The sequence below is a fragment of the Lichenostomus cassidix genome, chromosome 1Ab (genome assembly GCF_008360975.1).
Source record: "Lichenostomus cassidix isolate B80296 chromosome 1Ab, HeHo_3.0, whole genome shotgun sequence".
NCBI lineage: Eukaryota > Metazoa > Chordata > Aves > Passeriformes > Meliphagidae > Lichenostomus > Lichenostomus cassidix.
Window position 1 is genome coordinate 4,241,142 of NC_139481.1, and position 24,302 is coordinate 4,265,443.

The 24,302-nt window shown below is 41.0% G+C and overlaps 1 long non-coding RNA gene across 1 annotated transcript; it reads right to left on the reverse strand.

Moving 5' to 3' along the window:
* Nucleotides 1-18,677: 18,677 nt before the first annotated feature.
* Nucleotides 18,678-24,301, reverse strand: LOC146442792 (uncharacterized). The gene is made up of 3 exons (XR_014849411.1): nucleotides 24,224-24,301; nucleotides 20,470-20,599; nucleotides 18,678-18,963 (listed from the first exon to the last, which is right to left on the reverse strand). It is a non-coding gene; the product is annotated as an uncharacterized LOC146442792 (long non-coding RNA).
* Between the last annotated feature and the right edge of the window lies 1 nt (nucleotide 24,302).

The following is a 24,302-nucleotide window of genomic DNA, read 5'->3' on the forward strand; positions in this document are numbered from 1 at the left end:
TGCCACCTCAATCTTCAAGTACATCCAGCAATATTTGCAGTTAATGTAATACTTAACAATTTAAATCATCTCCCCTCTGGAGAGACATCTTAGACAATGGCCACCAGGCCAGAAGTGGCTTTACTAAGTGCTTCTCTCTGAAGCCATTTATTAGCAGAAAAAATTAAAGTGTAGCTACCTACATCACCCTGAGTTCTGGCAACACCTTAAGGCAATCAATGCAGAGAAATGCTGCTATTTACTAAATCCATTAACGGTGTTTCTGGTTTTTTGCCAAGCATTGCCTGCCCTGTCTAGACGTGGGAACCTACTTGGCAGCACTGGGAGACTGAGTTTGATGCCTTCTTCTCCATGGAGCTTGCCAACTTCCCTTCTGCCAGCACAGAGTGAGGGAAAAGAATAAAACCAGCAAGAATGATATCAAAGAGGAGAGATAAAAATGCTCTCAATCCTTGCTCTGTCTTGCCACCCTCTCCTTGCTCATTCTGCTCCTTCCTCCCTCTCTTGTCTCTGACAAGTCTCATCTACCTCTCCAGGTTTCTCTCTCTCATTTACAGCTTGCTAAAGGTGCTAAATAAATCACTACAAAATCAAAGCCTTTTGGCTTAAAAATGTGAAGCGATGTAGGAGGGAAAGAGATTAGAAGGGATGCCTCAAAAAACCCCAGAGGTAATTCATTTAGTTTAGGGAGCAAAGGTTTCCCCTGACTCCCCCTGTGATTATTACTATGATTTTTCCTGCAGTTGAAAAATACTTAGAAACAAGACTGAGCAGAGATGATTGAATCCATATGGCACAGGAGCAATATTCCTAAATGGAGCACTGCTGATGGCAGCTGCACCAAACCATTTTCTGGAAGTACAGACACAATGGATCTGGGGTTTGGCAAAATCCATCCTACTCAAATGCAGCCTAATAAAAGAATAGGGAGGAAGGTCAGAGCAGCTCAATCCCTCCAGCCCAGAGGATCCACCTCAGCTCTGTTACAGATGGGAGGACTGAGAAGTGCCAGGAGGCCAAAGGAGCAAGAAGTCTGTAAAAGTCACACTTTTTGGCAAAAAAATTAAGATACTCCTGGGTTGTCTGTCATTTTGGGTAAGAAGAGCTAATCTACTGCCAATATTTCATGTCTTTCAATAGGCAGGTTGAAAAACCTTCAGCATTCCTGCCAGTAGCCAAGAGATAAGGATGAGAGCAGAATTCAGTGTATACAGGCTTAGTTATTAAAACAGTGGATGTTCCACAGAGAGTATAAACAAGGCATTTCAAATCTGGACATCAAATCCCAGATTTTATTATGCGGTCTTTCTAAAATGAAAAAGAAATAAACCAAAAGTTTCCACGTGTTTTAATTAGTATATATTTTTCATTACATGGAATGTGATTTCCTTGTATGGAAAAAAGCCACCATAATTTTATAAAAGGGAGGGTAAATGTCTCCTGTTTGATGGGTTTTACATTATGATGAGAAGACGTGAACTAGAAAACTACAAAATAATGGAGCTGGTTGGGAACTTTCCAGGGAAACCTTTTTCCTGTTGAAAAATGAGGGTTTTTGTTTTGGGGTGGGGTTTTTTTGGTTGTTTTTCTGATTGGGTTTTTTTGTTGTTGTTGGTTTGGTTTGGTTTTTTGTTGTTGCAGTTTTGTTTGGGGGTTTTGGGGGTTTTTTGTTGCGTTTTTTTGGGTTTTTGTTTTTTTTTTGGTGGGGGTGGTGAAGCAATAGAAGACTGAAGGGAGACCTCATTGGAGTTTGCAATCTCCTTGTGAGAGGAAGAGGAGGAGCAGACAGTGATCTCTCCTCTGTGCTGACAGTGACAGGACACGAGGGAATGGGGAGAGAATAAGGCTGGTTGGTTCTTCTCCCTTTGCTCTGCGTCCAGGAGTGTCTTTTGTTCTGGCAGAACATTTCCTTCTTACAGCAGGTTGTGACTGTGATGGATAAGCAATAAATATACTGTATAAAAAATACATCCTTGGCTGTTAATTTGCCAGGAGAAGCCTTGAGACTGTTTAAAGCAATTTCCATTGCACAGCCTATCTCCTGCTGTATTTCCCTTTGCCTGTTGTTCCAAGAAATCTCCTCCAAGGGGCTTTCTTTCCATTAGGTTATGGACTAATCATGAAATAATAATTCCTCAGGGGCCCAGACAGTGCTGATCACCATCTAATGAGATCAAAAACCCAAAATCTCCAGGTCACTGCCTTGAAACCATCTCTGCTTTCTCCGTGGCTGGAAGTGATCCCAATCTGTTGATGACAAAATATGTTAATGGTCAGTGCTGCTGCCCTAAAGCAAAGCACTTAAAGGAAAAACCTAGATGAAAATGTAGAATTTAGGGAGGGAGGGTTAGGAGTTTTATCTTTAATTTCTGCTGGTTTTCATCAGGTCAGTAGCTTATCTGAAACAAATTCAAAATTAACCTTCAACTCAGAGCAAATAAAAGCCCAGTAACCATTTATGAAGATATCTTACCATGAATTTGTCAGTAAATTACTCTAGACTGAAACTGGGAAGGAGAGGGAAATGTGTAGTATTATACCTGTAATGACATAAGTATCAGAAAAGGAAAAAAACTAGAGATTAAAAACTCAGCAAAATCAAAATTTCATTTAACACAATTCCATCATTTATTCTTTGATCATTGTATGTATTTCTAAATGATGCTATAATAAATCAGTGAAATCAGTGAGTAGAAAAGCAAGCATTGTTTCATTTCAGTATATTTTAACAGAATGTCTAGTGAGAAATCATTTTGTCCTAATATTTTTATCATTAATTGTAGATTAATTTATGAGACAGAAAATAATTGCAAAACCATGACTTCAATACAATCATCTACTCTGACCTTCTGCACAAGAGACACCATGAGTTACCATCAAGAGATTCCTTACTGCAAATTCAGAAATTTCACTTGAATTAAAACTTGATTTATAGAAAAACTTTCTGCTGAATCTTGAGACATTTTAAAAATATCCCTGGGTTAGTGACAACGTTTTCTGGCAGGGATAATCCATTTCTCTTAAAAAAGAAAGTGATTGATTATTCTTATCTTAAACATTTGCCATTGATTTCTGTTCTGAAGTTGAGTAGCTTCATCTTCCAGCCATGAGAGCCATTTGCAGATTTTTGTACTTCCAGAAGGTTAAAATGTTGTCTCCTAGTAAATCTGCTCCTCTCATAAGCACTTATCTACAGTGAACAGACACCATTTACCTTCAAAGATAAACGAAAAAGACATTTTACAGTAAAAACGATTTTCCAGAACTCCAGTATTCCTTGTAGCTGTTTTCCAGCCTTTCCAGTTTGTCAATAGGTTTTTAAAAATACCAAATAGAGCTGATTGTGAATATTGTTTTGTTTGAAACACCTTTCCCAATGTAAAACAAAGCTTTCCATGGGAACACGTGGATTTACAGGAGATTGCTGAACTGACTCAGAATTAGACCAACAATGCCAATATTTTCTAGGAATGTGGCTGATACAAGTTCAAGTCATCTAAGTTCAAAGCAGGGATCTCAAATCTTTAACTCTGGTCATCCAAGGATTGACCTAATCACTAAACCAGCAGTGCTCTGCATTGATTGTCTCCAGTTGCAGTTATTGCACTTTTTGTAACTCGCTGAAGCTCAGTGGAATTAAACTGAGAAAATTGTAGCTCATCGCGTTGCACAAGAGCTCTCCTGGCATGAAAATTTTGGGTTCAAATTCCTGATCCAAACCCAGCAAAGCAGAGAGCCACAAACCTGGTGGGAAGAGCACCATCCTGGGTGTCCTGAGGGATTCTCCAAAGGCACAGCCATGCCCAGACCCTGCTGCAGCATTGCCAGGGATGGGAGCTCTGCTGGGGCAGGGAGAAGAGGTGGCTGTGGCTGGGGACCATCAAATGCACCAGGTGAGAAAATGTACCCAGGAACTTTTCACTGAAATAAGTTCCTGTTCAGTTTGAACATTTAAATTTTAAACTGATGGTGTTTGGGAATTTTTTTTTAAAATCCCACAATTAAGTTATTTCTATCCAAACCTGCTCAACACTCTTACCCTCTAACTGTAATGAAAGCCCAATCTCTTGCTTTTACAAGTTTCTTTATACATGCAAATAAAATTCCCAGGGAAAACAGACAGCTTTTATGCAGGCAATATTTAAGGGAGAGAGCTAACATACCCATAAAATTCTATTTCAACAGGAAGATTCTCATTAAATGTAATTGCACATTTTAAAAGGGTCTTGGTCTCACAACCCACAGCAAGGAGAAAGCACAGAGAGCTCTACCTTCCCTCAGGTGGTGCTCAAAGGGAAGAACTTGGATAAAATGTCTATAAAAGACACCTGGATACTTTTATCAAACAGAAGAGGCTCTCTATCCCCCATTTCACACCCCAGGTCTGTTTTACCTCCCCCAGCAGTGAGGAGCCACAGGCACAACATCATTTCCCACCAGGAAAACAATCAGCATCACAGCAGATTAGCATAAACCCCTTTTCTTTCCCAGAGTGGGGGAATTTCTTGATTACCATAAGCTGTAACCTCATTAAAATATCACAAGGAAAATAGTATTTCTGGCATTCACTGTGCTTTTGGTTTTTAAATTCGCTCATCCTCACCAGAAGAGCGTGGGAGGACAACTCTTAACCAGCAGCAGCCTTGAAGGGCAAACAGCTCTGATCCAGGCTGCTGGGGAAGGGGGAAAAGACAATCCCCAAAGGAAGTAAATCTTCAAAGACTGGCATCAAAACTATTCTGGGGAAAAGTGTGTGTACCACTCAAGTTTAACATCCCTTTCTTTTCCTTGATTTTCAGCTCCTAAAACAGATAAAAATATGAAATAAGATTTTTATTATCTCCCTTTTCTACTGAGGTACTCCTTTTACAACCAAAGCCCAAAACTGGTATTGACAATGCTGCAGAAAACAAGCAGTGTGTGGTTTAGGATGAATACAAAAGGTGGGTAAAATACTGCCAATGATGTGAGAAGTGAGGTGGCCACAGAGCTGTGCAAACACTCCCAGTTTGCAGTTTTTGTGATGTCTGTGGAGAACAGCACTCCAGCAGAGCTGAACCAATGAATCCCTGTTTGCTCAGCTTGCTCCAAGCTTTCACAGAGAACCAGCGGTGGCTGAGGGAGAAAAGTGATGGATTTTAAATAGAAATACAAGTAAAGGTCTCCCTCCATTTGCAGTAATGCTTGGCTGCTCTTTCCAAGCATCACATAAATTATTGGGCAGACTGAGCTGAGCAGGGGGTGCAATCCAGCCTGGAGGGAGTTCATTTCCTCCAGCAGTGCTCCCCTGATCAGCAGAATATGTGAGACTAGATTAATATCCAGCAGGAATTACACGTTGAGAAAACACCTTATTTTCATCCTGCTTTGGATGAAAGGCCAGAACTCGGTGAGATACCCAATAAAATCAGCCAGCTTGTGCTCCAAGATGTTCAGGTCCCTGCTGCTCTGGAATTTGCTCCATCCCAGGCAGCAGCAGCCCACAGCAAGGCACAGTGTCAACCTCCATGGGGTTATCCACTTGGCAGTGCTGCACATTCCTTGCACATGCAGCAATTCAGTTTTGAGCAAAAAAAAAGAGCATGAGCCAGACAGGTTCTGTTTCTCCCACGTGTTGACATTAGCTGAGAACCAAGAGAGTTCAAGCAACCCACCCTGAGCGACTGGGAGAGATAAAAAGAGTTTTCCTTTGAAACTGCAATGCAGTGACTAAATAAGTAAATAGTATTTCGTACATATCCTGTCTCACAGAGATAGAAAGGGTATGCAGCCAACAATTACACTGAAAAGTGCATGTGAGATGAAAGATTATACAAAGTAAATGTAAAGATTGTTTCGAAAGAATTTAATTTACTGAGGCAGAAACCTTACCCAAGCAACCTAAATCGTGAGCTAGAGACACAGAGGTATTTTCAAGGTATTAAAAGATGAGAATCTGTTCCTGAGCACAGGATTAATAGAAGGACGAATAGAATAGAATAGAATAGAATAGAATAAATAAAATAGAAGATGCTAATTAATAGCATCTTCTCCATGGTGGTCTTTCTATTATTTTTATTATTTGCATAAACTTACAGCAAGAAATACCTTCTTTAAGGTGATAAATCAGAATACTCTTTTATATTAATCAAAGTGGGTTATAAAATATTGATCAGCTGCTTTGTGAACAGACTAAACTCTCCTGATCTGTGTCAGTAAAGTCTCCCAGTTATCTAACTTCCTGATATAAGTTATTCTGCCATAAGTGGCCTCCGTTGTTTCTCATTTATAACTATTACCATTTTTATCTTGCTCCATCCATAATGATTTCCACACAGTATTTCCTACACTGTTTTATAGAAGGTTTTACTCTTGGACCTACCAAAAGATTTAATATTGATTTATAGCTTTACTAATGAACACATGCTCTTTGACCATAAATCCCTTCAGCCTGATGTGCCATCTTAGAAAATCTTCAGTATCCTGCAAGAAATCAAAATTTAAAAAATCCAAAATTACTCTGTTCTGGGAGATATACCTCACATAACATTTATTTCTATATATTTACAAATCATTAAAATAATGTTCTCTATTCGGCTTTAGTCAGGCTTTGAGTTTTCAAGTAATAGAAAAACACAGAAAGAAATAGGATAAACTTTTTAAAACAAATTTCTAATTTAATGAATCAGCAGCAAATAATGAATAATGAATAATCAGAATTAATTCTAAGCAGCAGCGATGATGTTTCACTTGCAATTAGTTAGCCCAAAGTATCCAAGGCATATCATTCAGTGGTTGAAATTTTTTGCTCTGGATCCCAGGCATTTTAATGAGAAAGATTGAAATCACCACCACCACCTCCTTCCTACACATCTTTTTTCCTTTACTGGTGATATTGAGGGAGAAATCAAATATTGTTCTTTGTATGCAGTCAGTCACTGATTAAATGCAGTCATCTCCCTCTATGTATGTCCACAGCCTTTTAATACATTTACAAGGTGTCAAATTACAAAATAAATATTAGCCCTAGGCAACAGAGGAAAAGAAAATACAGTTTAGCAAAATAAATGTACTTATACTCATGGGTCTCAATGAGATTCTCTGAGCTTATTACAAGATCCAACGAAATCTAATGAAACTTCAAGAGGATTTTAGAAAACAATCATCATGCTGTTACTCTGTGGACAGCCTGAAAAGTATGAAGCTAACAGAGAAGGCACTTGAGAAGAAAATAAAACATCTCTTTTAAATTGAGTGTGCCACATGTCACAAAGCCAATAGAAGGATCTCATTTCCACTGAAAGCAGGAAGGATGGGAAACACATTTTTCCTGATAACCAGCCCTGCTGCTGAAGCAAGGGAGATAATTACAGGTGCACTTGTCTTGGGGATGGCACCAGCCACGGGGGACAAGGAAGACATCCTAAAGTCCCAGCTCATTCCCACCTTGCTGCTGAATTCCTGGAGCTCACAAATTACAGGAACCTACTGGGAAAAGGCTCTCTAAGCTCTTCCTTACTTTCCCTCTCTCCTTAGGATATTTCCAAGTCCATACAGTGCTACAACCCTATTTTTTATCCTCCCTAAATGTTAACAAGCTGCCCCTAATACTGACACCATAAAGTCTAAACTTGCCTCATTGCTCCTCCTTCTGTGGACATTAAATTCTGAAGGTGATAAAGCAAGAAGCTTTTGTACATTTATGGTTACACTGCAACAGGAAAACCTTTACTTCCCCTTCCATACATGTGGAAGCACATGCATGTGTGTTTTTATATTTCCTATACATTTCCAGCAGGTTGCCTGGTGAAATCTGATAATTTCTGCCCACAGGAATGCTGCAAGGGAAAGGCAGAGCTTATTTCCAGTGTCAATTTAGCTGCAATGAAACTGCTTTCACTGTCCCACCAGGGAAATAAATCTGGAACTCGTGGCTACTGTGCAGGTTATTATAAAATAGGTCAGTGGCACTTTGACAAATGAACTGTGCTCATTCTTGCCTTTCACTGCAGCTGCAGGGAACTTAAACTTCCTTGAGATTCGCAGGAAATAACAAGGTGGAATTATTTAATTACCAAGTAAAAACAGAGAATGTGACTGAAATCAATCTTCACCTTCCCAAACTCCTTGCATGACATCTAAATCAAGTCAGTTCCCCATCAATTTAGCCAATAATTTTTCTCCATGCAGAATTTAGGGGTTAGTGGGTATTACTCCATCAGGATACAGCCAGGATGACATTTCAGAAGCATCTCTGACTTGTTGCAGTTTTTCCTATAGTTGTTTTAGGAGTTGATTTCCAAAGCCAGAGGGACAGGCATGGTTTGAGATGCTGTGATCCCTCTCACTCTGCTACCTGCACCCTCAGGGTGATGACATGGCCTGATGCCTTGTAAAAGGTCTCAATCAGTGAGTGCACTAATTGTGCCATGACTAATGGGACATTATCTTCCAGATTAATGCTTATTTCTTCCACAGCCCCTTGAATGGGAAGTTCTGGCATGTCTCTTCAGCAACTATAAAAAAATCATCTTTTTTTCAATTTGAAAAAAAATGTGAAAAATGAAGGTTTTGTAAATATTTAAAATAAAATAATTATCTCCTCTGCAGCAACACTAAATAGTTTTTGCAAAACAATTGCATTAAATAGGCTTACCTTTCCCAACACCTTCTGACATTAAAAAATTGACCCATGGCAGTGATTCCAACCCAAGGGTATTGACAAGGCATTCTTTCCAACAGGTAAGAGAAATAACAGATTGTTGCTGAGCTCTGCTCCAGCAAAGGATCTTGTGAGAAAATATCTTCAACTCAAGAAGTGCTGAGATTTTTGCCTGGGGAGACCAGGAGGCTAATGTCATGTAGGACCCAGAGCAATTTGATTAATTTAAGCAAAATGGCAACTGAGGTTTCTTTAAAACTTGGAAAATGGGTTCTGACATATTTACTGCTTAAGCAACTCCATCACTGAGTTTGGCTCCTCTCAGCCCACACCTGTTAGTGTGAGTAGGAGTGCCACAGCTGCAATTTATTGCTGCTGTAAATGATTTATTTTGCCCACTGGAGGAGTATTTGTTTCCCTGCTGTTGCCTTTGGAGATGGCAGAGGTTGGGATGGGATGGGATATTCCATCAAACCTGCCAATCTGCCCCTGCAAAGTGGTATTTGAAGTGGGGATTGCTTTCCTGCTCCAGCTGGATAAAACACCATAGTCATCAGAGCAGCAATTCAGAGATTTCAGGTCACCATGAACGAGAACAAGAACACACAACAAACCCCTTTAAAGCCTCAGTGTCTCCTGAAATGCTGACACCTCAGAGATCAAAGACCCTACCAGGATATGCTCTCATGTTTTCAAAGCCCTTTTTTGTCCCCCCAGGGCCTCAATCAATTGCTGCATGGTTTTATTTTGTCCCTTCTGTACTTGCCAGACCCTAATGCCAACTATAGCTTCCATCAGCTGTGGAAAGGTTGCTATCACTAATCCCAATAATAACAGCAACTTGCCAGGCCTCAGTTGTTTAATGGACTTGCAAAATGCACACAGCTAGTGATTTCCTTCATCTGCTGTCAAAACTAAGGTCAAAAATAATCTCAGGAGACCCCAAACCCGACCTTTTCAAAATTTCATGCTTGTCAAATTTTTGGTGCAGAAGATGAATTCTCGATGCAAGCAGTGGGAGAGCAGCAGCTTGATGTGCTCAGTGCCTCTCAGTGATTCAGATCAAGGGACATCTGCATGGCAGCACCAACCAGAACCAGAAAATGGGGTATCCATCAGTGGGATCACAGATGTGCCAGCCCCTGTCCAAAACGGCCCTATTGCCATCAGCATTCCCCTGAATTCATTCTTCACTCTCCACCAGCAAGAGCAATGAGGCAAACAGTAAAGTTTCCATATTGCCTCCCACTCCTCTGCAATTAGCTTTGCTAATAAATACTGTTACAGGCTCTATTCGTTGTGGGAAAGAACTGAGAATTGTGCAGGAAAACTATTTCCCCTCAGGCCATAATTTCATTCCTTAATATTATAAATTATGGTTTTGTTTGTTTTGTTGGGTTTGGTTTTTTTTTCTGGGAAGGTTAGAAAATTCTGTGGTGATTAATAACATCACTGTTATTAATTACGACCCACCAAAAATACATATTTCTACAATCAGGAGGGAGTATTCTCAGTGGGAGATTATTCTGCTAGAGAAGAGAAATTACTTAGGAAATAGCCATGCCTGGATCCACTGACAGCAAGCAATTAGAGCTTTTCTCCAGCGTGTAGAAACCAGGCAATAGTATAATTGACTCCTTGTACTTTTTGAAATAAACAGTATGATAATGCACAGAAAACATAACTGTGATAACTTGTGACAAACTGGAGTCAAGTCCTGGGAAACAAAACGATGGCAAAGAAATACAGCAAGACTGAGGGAGGCAACAAGACCCTGACACCAGCAGCAGATCAGAGAGCTGAACTGACAGATCACTTATAAATAATTATGCAAATGTACTTATCACAGCATGTGAAAATATTTCACTTTTTGATCTCACCCTCACATGTTGCATATTCTTTTTACTCTGGGCTTGTTCATGCCCAGAGTAAAAAGTATATTAACAAATATCTTTGTCACTGAGGGAAGTGACAAAGATATTTTATAAACAGTCTACACACTTCGTCCATGTGAAACACACAACACACCTGCAGTAGTGATAGAACCGAATTTCCAAAAAGAGTTACATTCTGGATCTAAAGAAAAGCTTGTAGATCCCTATAGGGAAGGGCTGTAGGGTGCTGAGAATCTTTCTGCAGTTCACAGACAGTCTGGAATCAATAATGCATATTTTCAGTGTATATTCACAGAGCTATAAAAGCACTGAATGCAAACTGAGGTGTTGTGCCACCAGCTTTTGTTAGCAGGCCAGTGGCACCTGCTCTGGAAAGTCAAAGGTGAATACATGATTTAATCCAGAAAAGGTGGCAGTCAAACCAGAATTCCTCTCCTTACTACAACCATTTTATGCCCACGTTCAACCAGAAAGAATAAATGAGGGGAAAAAAGGAAAGGAAACAAACACAAGTATGACTCAGTTTGCAGCCACTGCAGTTTCATCTCAGTGCATCCTTTGTGGTTTGTGGCATTTAATTACGTTTCTAGGGCTTTGATGGCCATTTTTCAAATAATAATACAATTAGATTACAGTGAATAGCTCTACTGACTGATCTATGCTTCTTCTGTAATTTATATTTCCTGCAAAGTTTTCAGATCACAATAAAAATGCATTTGTTGTCACTAGTTGAAATAAGTGACGTTAAATATTGTCTGGAACAGGAGACCAGTGATTTTCAATTAACATTAAATAGGAAACTGTTTAATATCAATTGATATTAAATGGGCAAATTAGCATTAAATTAAAGCTAATAGCGCAGGCAAAGTTTTCCATTAAGCAAGCCAATATTAAGTGTATTCAATCTTTTACAGCATCCACTATTCTGCTCCCTCAGTTGAAAGATGTTTCCTGATAAATAGGCACTTATCCAGTTTATGCCCCTTCAGCTACCAACTTCATCTGCTCTCTGTTATAAAAATTCAGTGGATAAGGCATTCTTGCAAATTTTGCTGTGCCTTATTTCTGTGGCTCCTGCCAACTAATTGTCCTGTTCTTTGAACTTCTTCTTTGAGTTTCATCTCACACGTACCATTAAACATTTTTTGCTGTTCCACAGGATGAAATCATCCTGTTTGATGCTTCTCCAGTTTAAATGAGGGCCAACTGCTGATATCAACAAAACAGCACTGCATAGGAAAGAAACAAATGTGGAAAAATAGTCGATATTGTTAAAAATTCTCAGAACATACTCCTCACTTATAAGAGCTGGTAGCTTCTAAGATTCAGGAATCACTTTGGAAAATGAGCAGAGCATGAATAAAAATATGGTCATGTCAGGATGTTTACTTACTTGCTCCTGGCTGAATAATAAATAGGTGTTGAGTCACAGGGTGGGAGGGTTTCTGCCATAAGTTTTATTCAAACAGAAAACCTAGGAGAAATATATCTGCTGGACCATATCTGAAACCTGCATGTCTGGAAAGAGATGAGGGAGGACAAGATGACTCTGCACCTCTGAGATTCTGAAGCTCCTCTGACAACTTGTTTGTTGGGTATGTTAGGATACAGCTTGAAATCTGAATTATTCATAACCAGAGGAGCTGTGGGGTTTTTTAGTCACTAGGTGAGCCTTAAGCCATAGAGTGAACAAGACGTCTTGGAACTCTGATTCCCATCTCCTGTTGTCACAGAAATCACATTCTTAAACTCCTTTAACAACTTTATCAAACTAACTTCAAGTTAGCATGGCAGTTGCACAGAAGAAGCAGCTGGGTCTGGATTCTTGAGTTAGGAATTCAAATAACTTCCCAGGAGGGAACCAGATAGGTAGTGTATTTATGAAATCACACCATAAATATACTTACACTTTAAAAGAAACTCTTCCTTTTTCTCACCTAAAGACAGGGGTGTTCCATAGCTTTAAAATGTATTTTTTCAGTGAGTTTCTGAAAGCCTCATCCTAAATGTTCTCATCCTAAATGTTCCCATACAGCTGAGCTGCAATAAGAAGCAATTCCTGCCACCGAAATGTATAAACATTTAGCCTCGCTGAATTGTCTCCGGAGAGAAAACAGAATAGCATTATAGAGGGATTTTGTGCAAAACAACTTGTCCTGTGCTTGTGAAGTGGCAGCATGTTGGAAAACTGGTGCGACAGTTTGATGGGTTTCCATGGGAACCGCTAGACTTGAATGCATGGGTGCACAAGCAAGCTTGCTGGGTGCCCATTATTGCTCCAGAGGAAGGGGAAAATCACATTGCCATGACAGCTATAGATTAGCTGAGCAAGTCTCTTTCCAAAGTGATGCACTTGCAAAAATAGATAAGCAGACTGGAATTTGTTTGTGCTTTACACGGCAAGCTGCATAATTTGATCTCCCTTGAAAATGGCCATGCTGCAGTTTCTGCCCATTGAGTGCTTCACCCAAGATGTTATGGTCTTCTGTAAGGTACTTTTATGGGGGAAAAATTAATAACACAACAGGCGGGATGGAGAAACTGAAATTGAAATGGAAGAGTTATTCCCTCAAAGAGAATCACACAAGCATTTTCGACACCGGTGAGATATGTAATAGAATAAACCCCAAATAGGGTTTGTTTGATAATCCTTTACATTCACTGCACTTGGCTGCTGGGCTCTTTCTAAAAATCTGAGCATAACCAGGCCGTCAGCTCCTGCAAATCACAGTGCTTTGATGCAATGAGTGTAATACTGAAAGCTTCCCTAAACTGGAGATCTAACAGAGTACTTTTCAGTGGGCAGATATAGATTAGGAACAGTCTGAATTGTGCCTGGTGCCTCCTGTGTGCTTTCTCCTTGTGAATCTGTTGCCTTTTCTGTTTACTCTCTGAGCACAACTTTTGACTGAGTAATGCAAATACCAGAACGTCATTGTCACACCAAGTGAGAAAGGTGATGAACAGTTCAGGAGATCATGGCAAGGAGGCTTAGACCTCTGAAAAATTGTATAGGAATATACTTTGGGATCCAACAGGTAAGAAGCCTTTCAGATGCCACTTTAGAAAGATCAGTGGTATGTGAGCAAAAATCTCACAGAAGTCAATTCACCAATTTCAGCTGACAAGGAATTTGGTTTTAGAAAAATAGGCTGTATAGAAAACGTGTAAGAGGAATTACACGTATATACAAAAAAACGTATAAGAGGAATATAGAGATCCTGATGCTTCTGGCCTAAGTCCAAAGAACACAGCGCTAGGGTAAAAACTCAGATGTTTTGCTATTTTGCCTAGATCCATGAGTTTCCTGCACAGTTGGAAGTGAAAACCTTGCCAGTACAAAAGATTCTTCTGGTACTCAGAGTTTCTGAGAAAAAACAACTTTTCAGGAGAATGCCTTCAGGTACTGTGCTCTGGGAAACAGCTCCTGTGTATCCAGAGGATGTCATTACATCCCTGAGCTTGCTTCTCTGAAGGGAATCTACACCCAAAGCATTTACAAATGGCAACAGAGACAACACTGTCACTCACTGAGCCCAAAGAAACCTCACAACTACTTAGATTTATTTCTGCACAAGCCAGAACAGCCTAGCAAGTCACCAAGATGTCCATCAAGGTGTCTCTGAACAAAAGCTAAGGACTTTTTGGAATGGACCCTCTGAGCTCTTTCATTGCCCAGAAGGGCTGTAGATGACTAGATCAGATTTTGGATCCATATAACCATCAGTTAAAGCCTCACCTGTTACAAGTCCAACAATCTGGAACAATTTTTAATAGATCACTAGGCATATATTTAAAATGGCTTTGCAACATCCTCAACTTCAGTGAAGACCATTCTTCAGTCACTTGGCTTATTCATTACACTCAAACTCAGATGTCTGAAGTACTACCTGTGTGCATTTACCTGGGGTTGGGATGTCTGAACTCCCAACAGAGTCCCTGGAGGTCTAGGGCTTGTCCATTTGTCCCCACACTGCTGTTTCATTTATCCTATGGCATCTTTCCCAACTTTCAGTTATGTGCAGAAGAGCACAGGGTTCCTTTGTGGCTTTTGTCATACTTGCCAGCACAAAGATGGTACTTCAGGTGCCTTAAAAGAATTTCTCTTGGTTAGATATTTATTAAAAATCTAAATAAAACACTGATTCTCCTCTGATTAGAATCTTATGCACCCAACTAATCTCTCTTTCATATTGCTAATGCAGGTGTCTCCAATCTGGAGCTGAATATCATCCTCACTTCCAGCCTCTCTTTCTAAACCATGGATAATTGCTTATGGCTCTTTATCCTCGGCCAAACACCAAATGGTATCTCCAGCATTAAGTATTCATGTCAATAATAAGTAATTGTTTAAAAAAATGTATTTCACATAGCGATCTCCTTCCTAATTTCATATACATATGGCTTTATATTAATTCAATGATACATGTGTAAAATGACCAGGAGCACCACAGAGATTAGCAGCAATAACTCAACAGAAGCCTCTGCCCAAACATTTTTTTTCAAATGTCTGCTGTTTAAAGCACTGTTTCTTTTCAAAACCCATGGGTCTTTCATGATGAACTTGGGAAAGTACATCCACTTTAAATGTTGATCTGAGCCTTTCTGAAGGGTCCAGCTAGGAGTCCTTCAGAGCTGCTGAGACACTCTACTCCTGTTGACAATGGGCCACTTGTGTTCTGAGAGCAGAGGAGGCATGAATGTTATCACCACACAGAGGGCAGCTGGCAGAGGGACAGAGCAGCCTGGGACCCCAAACGTTGTCCAGTGGGCTGAAAACAGGACTATTTCACAGCTTCAGAAAAGGCACTAGTGAGTGGTGCACAAGTCCATTATAGCATGTGGTACTTTTCCATTATTTCATTTGACTGAATCACAGCCTCAGGATGAAATGATGTGACAAAAAGAACCTTGTACAAATGTATTTAGTATAATGGCTGGATGAGCTGACTCTAGGAGAATCTTGCATGTTCGAGCAATTTTTTCTTCTTGGCTTTTCTTGACACTAATTCTGTCTCTGGCTTCCTATAATACATCAATGATATGGAAATTAAAGCATGAGTGAAGATCAAACAAAAAGTCACAGTACTTGAATGCTGTTATTCTTACTTTCCTGGATGAAGTAATTTGTATTACAATAACACAAACTCAGTTATCCTAAGCAAACATCAATGTTGGAAACTAAAGACACAATACTGGCCAACAAGATGCTGGCTAAAGGACTTGCAGGACATTTTTCAGTTCATAAAACATATGAATTTTCCGTATTTTTGAAGACAAAGTGCAAATCTGGAAGCCTCAAAATACTATATTTTTGAAAGGTAGCAAAAGATACAAGCAAAAGATACATAACTTCCCTTGTAATACATGCATGTAATGTTTACTATAGTTTACTATATCTACACTGATAAGACTTTGACAAGTGGAAAATTCACTTTTTTACCCATTGTTAGCTGCAAATTACATCCTTCAATCCTTTCAAACTGATCAGACAGCATTGGTCACATAACGGGATTTGAATATAGCAAGGGCTTGTTCTACGCTGGATGTAACCATTCTCTATGTGGGATAAGAGTACCATAAAATACATGAAAACAAAAAAACATGAAAACAACTAGAGAAACACAAAACAATTGTGGAAAAGTACACTGAACTGGGCAGTGGGCATCTGAGTTTCAAGAGGTTTAAACTCACACAGCATGCATTCTTACCAACATGCTTGTTATCCAAATAACTGCAGTCAAATGAGAATGTCCCAGTATATAATGCCATTCTCTCAAGTTTTGCACAGGGTTACTCAAAAAAGAGCCTTAGAAAAGGTTTCCACAGGCCTGGAACATGCTTTGAACTTTGGCTCTACAGTTTTCACTCATACGGAAAGGAGATACTGTGAAAAAATAACTTTGGCCTTGTGACAGCAAATTAATGAGTCCTATGAATAATGCATCAAGCAGAGTGATAACATTCCTGTCTTTAGTGTAACAAGACAAGAATCTGGAGAAGCATTAAAGCATGTCATGGACTACTTGCAAACTCTACTTGACTTTTACAAACTCTCCTCAGCTGTTTTGGGTGTATTTTGCAAGGGACAGCAAACACTCCTGGCTGAAATAGTTATCCCTTCTGCAGATGTTGAGGGATTTTCCTTCTGGGAGAAACTGGACTCACAAGGTAGGAGCAGCTTGTGTTTTCATGGAAGTTTCACTTGGAATACAGCTATGCTGTTTTGTGAACCAGTAACCTGAATAAGGGACACAGATGTGCTCGATGTAAAATGTACATTCAGTTAGTCTGACCTAATTTGTCAGAGTCAGCCACAGCTGAGGTACCTAAGGAGCAGAACAACCAACACACCAGGAGCCAGCTAAGGACTTGCAAATCCTCTGATTCATCCTGGAATTATGCACACACTTTTGGAGTTTAACCAAGCAACAAATAGATGCAAAGCTTTAAAACAAAGTCTATACTTACATTTTGGCACGTGCTACAAGTCTCCCAGAACTGGGGCACAAGCCAGTGAGAGAAGTTGCCCTCATCAGGGACTCATGTACTCTGGTACAGCTTTATAACACGAGTAGCACGAGCTGGGAAAATAGATTTCCCATTGTATTTGAGGATGGTTCACTTCTCAGCAACACTTCATAACTGTGGGCTGTTCAATTAAAGTTTGACTGCCACAGGATTCTTTTCGATTGGCTCAGTGCATCCCTCAAATTCATGCAGCACTGGAGTTCTGGCTGGAGGAGATCTCTGGATGCCTCTGCTCCTGTCCCCCATAGGAAGCAGGGCTGCTGCCAACACCAGATCAGTTCAGCTGTTGCTTTGCCTGGCTGAGTCCCAAGAACTTCCAAGGACAGAGAGTCCCTGACCACTCTGGGTGACCTGTTCCAGTGCTGCACCAGCCTCACAGCAAAGAAGCTGTTCCTAATGTTCAACCTGAACCTGCAAAGCTCTGACATGTGACTTTTGTCCCTTTTTATACCACTTGCTGCTGAGCAGAGTTTGTCCCAGGCAGCTCTGCAGGTAGTTCTATGCTGTGGTTAGTTAGACTAATCTCTTCCCCAGGCTAGACCAGCCCAGCTCCCCAGTGTCCTGCTCAGTCTGTGCTCCAGCTGTCTGATAATCCTATTAGCCTTCTACTCAATCACCTCTTTTCTCTCCCTTTCCCCTTGGGCTGCAAAGTCTGCAAACATGAAACTGCTTCACCACTGCCAAATTCTCACATCCCCACAGCCTGCTGGCCTTGCTGCCATTGCCCACTGTGCAGCTCATGCTGACTGCAATGAGAGCACTGCTAACTCACAGTGTGGCACCTTCTCAAACTCAGCTCTCACACCTGCTGCTATTCCTGCAGAGCTCTGCATTCCCCTTCCCTCACTTCATGAAGTCCCTGTTGGCCCAACACTCAAGTTTCTTTGGATTGGAACTTTGCTGTTCAGCATGTTAAGCATTCCCCCAGTTTAGCATCATCTGCAAGTTTGCTAAGGGTATGTTCTGTCCCCAAAGTTGAGAAATGTTAATACAAGCTGCAGGAATTAGTACTGATTAGATGTTATTCTGTGGTGCTCCCATAGCTCATGTGAGAAAAATGAAACCTCCCAGTCAGGATTTCTAGTTCTCAAGAAACATCCAAGTATGGAACGCCAGAGTCCACAAAGCAGAAACATCTGCTGAAGAGCTCTTGCTTGTTGCAGCACATGTGCTCAGGATGAGTGCAAAAGGAAGAGAGGAAAAGACATGCCCAAAAAGAATTAGTCTGACAGCAGAACACATGAACTGGCTAATAAAATGTGGCTGAGGACCAGCTGAGTGGACAGTACTTGCCATTTCACTTTGCCTACAGCAATTGGATTTATCCTCCCCAGTGTACAACATACCTTTTGGCACCTCAGAAGTAGAAACTGAAAACAAAAGCTTGCAGTCACTACTATTTTAGCCACAGGTTTCTCCATACATGTAAGGAATCCTTTTTTTCTCTGCCAGGAGCATATTTCTGCAGGTGAATGACAGCTGATGGTATCCTGTTGGAGAAAGTGTAGATTTCTAGGACCAGGCTCAATCTGAACTCAGATAAAAAATAAAGCAAACCACCTCTTGTGCTGTGCACAGCCTGATGTTTTCTTAGAGCATTTTTCCTGATTCACTCTTCTTTTCTTCTTTAGAAAAGGTACCAAGCAGGCTATTTTCACTTAGCACACCTAGATTGCATTTCATTAGGGTAGAAGATATCTCCATTTTGCTTGACTCTACATTTCAGATATTTTTCCTGAGGACAAGAAAGCTTCAGCATGCAGTATCACATCATATTTTTGTTGCAGTTTCGTCATGACAATGGAAAGGAATATTTGAGACCCATAAGAGGGCAGTTCCTTTGATAGAACTAAGAATTTACAAGCATTCAGAAACAAACTCATACATTTTTTACTCCTCAAAGAGGGAAGAAAAATTTATAAGGTTGAAGTATCTCTCTTCAGGATGATATTTTGCCTTGAAATTCTGACTCAAGGAGAACCTGAGAAATCCTCTTTTAGCACCAGGAGTGCACTGATATTTTCTATCCCCACATATGGTATCTCCACTCATTTTCCCTCCTCTCACCCCACAGTGTCGTGCAAAGCTCTGCAATCCTTCCTTTTAGTGAAGAGCATTTACTCAGGTGGGAGTTACACCTGCAAGTGAGAGCTGCTGTAAGAGCAGGTTTTACCTGTTTGATTTGGGTTTTGCCATCAATTTGTACAAATTATTCCTGAGCTAAGTCTGCATAACACATTAGGTCCCAGGTTCATTTCCTTGCAGGTGTGTGCTCAGCAGAGATGGGTCTATAAAAGCTGCCATCAGCTATTGTCAAATCAGAAATGAGAAATGCTGTTAGTGAGAATTGTGGTTCTTTGCTCAACTAGCTATGAATCAATGCGCTGTTGCTTGTTTATTGAGTTAAAGAATATTGGCAAAATGATACCATTATGCCCAAGGAATGTTCTTTCAATTTTTTTCCCCCTCATAATGGCACTGAATGCACTGTCATTGTGTAGCTGCACTTCCTCTGGATTCAGCCAACCTGCACTGAGGGGTGCCTCACAATTTAGGAGCTAAAGTGATGAGAGCAGCTCAGTTGAACACAATGGCCAGGCAGAAGGCAGCAAGCAGACACGAATTGCCTGGAGCTATTTGCTCTAGTGTGCTCTTCCTCACATTATTCCCATCCTCACAGCACTGTAAGCTTCCCAAATGCCTCCTCAAAGAACCAGCAGCTCTTCCTACAGTTGCTCCCAAAAGGCCTCTTTCAGCCCCTGTTCTCGCATCCCTCAGCCCATTCTGAAGAGGAAGCCCAGGTGAAGCAGGTTTAGCTCACTGTGTGCACTCAGTGCTCCCCCAGGTGTGCTCCAGAGCAGGAGACACTGTGCTGCAGCTCAGCAGGATTCGCTCCAATCGAGCCTGGAGACACTGCAGAGACCAAGGCAGAGCAGTGGCTATTTGCTTTATTTGGTGCACTGGGTGTGTGGGGAATCCTCTCCTCCAAACACACACCTCAGTACCCCAAAGGCACAGTGTTACAGGTAAAATTAATGAATATTCATTACATTCCCCAGGATAGGAGTGGTTATACAAATTACTTCTCATAAGTCATTAATATTATTAGCGATTTCTTGTGCTCAATGGCAAAAGGATTCATTTTGCCCCCTTTTGTCTTGATAAGATTAAGGGAATCCACAAGGCCAGAGCTGTTATCAGCCTTCAGCCCTGGACAGGTGCCGTGCTGGTAGAAGGGCAAAAGCTCAAAGAAACAAGGATGGTTGAAGTGCAAATAGATTTGGGTTTTCTATTTGACCACTCCTTTCTCAAGCAGCAGGGAAATCCTCCCTGAGCACAGCTTGCAGCTCCCCAGAGTTGGGAGGTTAACAGGACAAAAGAGAGCAGCTCCCTTCCCCTCACCTCCTGCAATGGGAGCTTTTAGACTCGATAAAATATTTTTATCTCAGGAATAGAGCAGTCTCTCCTAGTGGCTGTTCAGCAGGCAGATCCAGGCAGACGATGCAGAGGAGAGGAGCCATGGTATTAATAGCTGTGAAGAAAAGAACATTACCATGTCTGATACAGTTATGGACAGATGGCCTGCTTGTAGCACAGTAATCCTTCAAACCAGCTTCAGTCAGTGAAATAAGTCCTCTGCCTCAAAATAAAACACACCAAATAATGACTCAAGGACCTTCTGCTTCCTTTCCAGGGACAAGGCTCATTACAGAAATAAGTTCACTTTTTTGGCTGTTTAAATCAGCAGCTTTTCTTATGTTAAAGTATACAACTCACCATCATATTTTTCTATTTCTACACTGCTTTCCTGTTGACTATGACTCCCTTTGCTCCATTTTTGCTGCCTGCCCTCCCTGAATTGCAAGGTGTCTGTGAGAGCCCCTGCAGAATGCAGCAGCTTGCAGCAAAACCCTTACAGGAACAATTCCCCTGCTCCCTCCCACCACCATTCCCCCAGTGCCTGTGAAATCTCAGCAGTTAGGACTTGTCAGCCTGCACTAGAGATTTGCATAGCTCCACTTGAAAGAAACCAGACAAGGTGAAAAAGAGAATTTTTTTTTCCCAGGTACTCTCTTTCTTGACAAGTTGATGGGTTTATATGGGAAATATAAGAACAAGATGATTTTTTTTTTACATTTTTTTAAAAGGAAGCAATAATTAGAGAGAAGGTTTGGGGGGAGGTACTCACGTGGTAGCTGAGAGGCAATGAATCACTGCTGGCATGTGTCATGACAGCATCTTTGGACTGAGCTAAAATGCCTTGCATTAAAAAGCCCTGGGTTGCTTGGTGATGGGCTGGGCACACTGACCCTTCTGAGACAGGGCTGATGGCAGCTTGGATGGCTTTGGACTGCTTGAAATCTCATTGGCTTCCTAGCAAGAGTATTCATGCAGCACAGTTTTAAATATGACCTTGGAAGGGCAAAGAGTGAGGCACACTGTGGCAGGGTGCCCTCCCAAACTGTCACAGCTCCAAGTTCCTCCATGCATTGAAATCCAACAAACCAGACCCTGAATTCCCTGCCTGCCCTGCTCCATCTCTACAATGATTAATAACAGCAGAAGCTTCTGTGCTGTCTTCTCTTTTATCACTCACACAGACTTGTATTAAGATTGTTGCTAATAGCTGTGGCTGCTCTTTCCTTAGCATCTTAGAAATCTTTGCAGCATCCAAAACTCACATTGTCCCTTCTATGCCTACAGCCAGATCTCTTTATTACTGCTTTTTTTGGGCTGATTCTGCACTGTAATTCAGTGATCTACCATTTAGTGCATCCTCACACCTGTATGGATTATAGCATATCTCAGGTAATTTCTAAGCCACGTGGTTCAGGTCCCACTAGCAGCCTTGTTATCATAAACACACAGTAAATTAATCCATGCAATAGTGCAGCTGAAGAACTGCATGATTCTTTGGCCAGTCTATAAGATATTATGGTTAAAATTGCCTCAGATATCCATATGATATTTTCAAAGTGCAAAAACTACTATAATTGTAATTTACTGGGGAGCACCACATACACATACTCACTCCTATGTACCTTACCCTGAAATAAAACAAAAAATCAGTACTGTGTCAGAGTTAAAAGAATTAAATCAGAAACAGAAGGTAGCCACCCTTCAGCAAGCTGTGTCCATCAATAAATAAAAATAAAGATTTCATGGAATGAAAAATATCTGAGACTGAACACTGCCCTAAAGTGACTCATTTTCCTCTTTGCACCATTTCCTGCCGTGTTTCAGATCCATGACTGAATTCACACCGGTGTGAGGATTACAATTTCAACCTCTCCATTTTGGCACTACTTTAAATCCTCATCTGTCAAGCTGCACACAACTCCACCTCAGAAAGCTCCCGGGTTTAAAAGCACTGCTGCCACTCCCAGCAGAGTGACAGCAGCAGGGATGAGCAGCAATGGCCAAACAACAGGGATCAGCCCAGCCCTGCCAAGCTGCCCTGCTCAGCCAGGTTGCTGCTAACAGCCTCTGAAAGGATGGCTGGAACAAGGACTGAAGGCAGCTCTGTCCCCTGATAAAGCAAGTGGATGTGCTGCAGGTCCTTGTAATCTGTGATTTCCCATCTTTCAGGGTTCAATCATTGTTTTGTTGTGGAGAATAAGGGGTGGAGAGCAGGAGGGAAGAGCCTGGATAAAAAGCTCTTTCATTCTTCCCTTCTTTGGACAGGCTGGTTTGGTTTATTTTATCTTGACTGTAGGAGAGGATAAAACAGCCTGCTTTAGGACTTGTGTAAACGTTATTAGCAGAAAAGGTTTAGTTTGCTCTTCCCCTCATGATTGAAAGCTACAAGCTAATAAAATCAGCTGTAGATTTTAGAAATGCTCTTGACTGTGCATTTTGGATACAGCTGTACCTGACAGTTGTCACTGTTCAGAAAGCCAGGCACCAACAACAGCCTGGCCAGAGAAGTGGATTAGACTAACACTAAGCAGCAAATAAAATATTGCTGATGTAACTGCATAAACATCACCCTTTTTCTTTCCTCTTCTCTTCTTTGTTCCAGCTGGACCCAGGCTCTTTTCTGTTCCCTCCCTGGCAGCACTGAGTATCCCTTCCTCCCTAAGAGATTCCCAGTTCCTCTCCCTGTTGAGAGCTCTGAGATTTCCCTTTTCATTGTCACTGTGTGCTCTTTTCCAGCAAGCAGGACACAGACCTGCTACATGCACAGCATGTTTGCTTGCCTATGGATGCTACAACCTTTCTCTCTGCCCCAGTGTCAAAACTACAAGAACAGAGCATTAGAATTATTCCAGAATAATTCCACTGACAGAATATTTCTGGAGCATAACTTCGATCCCACAACAATTGCTGTTTAATTAAAGCAGGTTTTTCTGGAGTCAGTTTGTGCAGATGTAAACCTTTATCCTGGAACAGTTAGTGCAAAAACACTTTTTCTCAATAACTGTCCTTTCAATCCCCACACACTACCATGAAATAGAAAAAAAAAAAAAAATAGAAAATTCACAGCATGAGGGAACTCTGGTCAGACCATCCCTAAGGGAATTTGGATTAATGAAGAGGCCCTGCTCCAGCTTCTTTTTTCTTTGCTGCCCTTCAGAGAAAACTTCCAAATCACAAAGTGTTTTCTGGATGGCTTTTTACTGCCTTGCTGCCAGGCTGGTAACTGATTCTACCACCTCATTAGCTAATCCATTCCCAAATTAAATATGGACTGGATTCAACAGGCACATATACAGGAAGGGGGAAAGTAGATGAGTGTAATGGAAGTGTAATTGGTTTTAATGTGATGTAATGTCAGTAAATGCTCTGCATTAATTAGTGTCCCAGGGCAATCTGTCTGGTCTCCAACCTAACTGCTCATAGACGATGTAGCTTAGGGAGAAATATAGGCAGGGAAAGCTTTTTTGTTATTCCCCTGGTATCTATGTCAGAATCAAATGACATTGGGATGGAAAAACGACACTGAACGAAGCAAAATGCCTAGGATGGCAGTGTGGGGGTTTTCTACATGGTCCATGAGGTAGATTTGTCCTCACTTACCTCAGGTTTTATCAGCACAACACAATACCTTGTTTTTCCCCCAACACTGTCTCAACCCTCCCTTGATTTTCCAGTGAAGATGGCAAGAGATAATACTGTGAGAGATGCAAAAATGGGATGTAAGTGCCCACCTTACCTGACAGCAAGCACAGCAGGAAATTCCTGAAGGTGGCTGAGCAGCAAGAGCTCCCCAAGTGCAGCCACATCAGGGAGGA